The 1,398-nt window shown below is 44.3% G+C and overlaps 1 protein-coding gene across 3 annotated transcripts in view; it reads right to left on the reverse strand.

The window, feature by feature from the left end:
* The window catches only part of LOC117171885, a 23,369-nt gene that overhangs the window by 11,396 nt on the left and 10,575 nt on the right, over window positions 1-1,398 (reverse strand). The window lies entirely within an intron of this gene.

Below are 1,398 nucleotides of genomic sequence, written 5' to 3' on the forward strand. Positions count from 1 at the left end.
TGTGTCTTGAAAATCTTAAAGGTTCATCCGCAAATAGTTAGGTGCACAGAGAGATTGATGCCGCTTTGGAAAACCAGATTTACTATCTCATCTGGAAAAAATCGTTTGACAATTAACAAGGTCACGTTTCAGAGAGGTGTCTTTCAGGGCGACACCATGAGCCCACTCCTCTTTTGCCTTACATTATTGCCACTATCTCTAGCACTTCGCCATTCCGACGGGTACTTGTGCGGCAAACCTGCAGATCAAAACTACAAGGTCACTCATGTATTTTACATTGACGATCTTAAGATCTATGCTAAAAACAAAGAGCAACTACATCTAGCTCTAGGGTTTATCGAATGATATACTAAGGAAATAGGAATGGAATTTGGGTTAGACAAATGCGCCAAGGTTTATTTGAAGCGAGAAAAACTTAATGGCATCCCTGAAGATTCTGAGCTCCTTGATAGAAGCGCTATACGACACCTTTGCGTTGGAGAGACTTATACATACCTGGGCGTGCCACAGAGCCGCATTCAGGATGTGACATCTATAACGGATACTCTCCGAAGTAGATACAAACGTCTCATCCGACAGATTTGGTCTTCCGAACTGTCGGCGAGGAACAAAGTATCTGCAACGAACATGCTTGCCGTCCCGGTAGTACTCTATTCATTTGGAGTAGTTCCATGGACGAAGAACGAGCTCAGATCCCTTGATATCGGGACAATAAAGATTATGCACATGAACAAAAGCATGCATCTTAAGTCTTCCGCTCCGCGACTGTACATCTCACGCCGTCACGGTGGTCGCGGAATATGGAGTCTTGAATCTCTTCACAACAGAATTATTCTGGTTACAGCACATAGAGTTGCAAATGGAAGAGACCCTCTTCTTAAAATGGTCAGGAATCACGAAGAAGTGGGCAAAGGAGCGTTTCTGTACAAAGCAGCGTAGGAGGCTGTTGAAACACTCGGACTTAACTTCAGTATTAGGGGTGAACAAAATGCATCAAATCTAATCTATCTCGAGTACTCACTCCTGAAAGCCCGGGGAAGAAAGCACAAGAGAAAAACTTTCGTGAACAGCTCCTAGATAAGAGGATGCACGGTATCTTCCACAGAAATGTGAAGGATCAGTCAATGTCTTGTGAGCTATCGTTTTCTTTCCTTAAATCACCCAGATTGAAGTCTGGTACAGAGGGTTTCATTTTGGCCGGCCAAGACGGTGTCATTTCCACCTTAACATACCGTCGCCACATTTTGAGCCAAGACATTCCTGATAATAGCTGCAGAGCGTGCCATGCACACCCCCAGCATTTAGCTCACATACTATCTAGTTGTCCAACTCACGCGGGAACGACCTACATTCAAAGGCACAATGCGGTACTAAGAGTGCTTTATTACCATCTCTGTC

The sequence above is a fragment of the Belonocnema kinseyi genome, chromosome 4 (genome assembly GCF_010883055.1).
Source record: "Belonocnema kinseyi isolate 2016_QV_RU_SX_M_011 chromosome 4, B_treatae_v1, whole genome shotgun sequence".
In the NCBI taxonomy this organism is placed as follows: Eukaryota; Metazoa; Arthropoda; class Insecta; order Hymenoptera; family Cynipidae; genus Belonocnema; species Belonocnema kinseyi.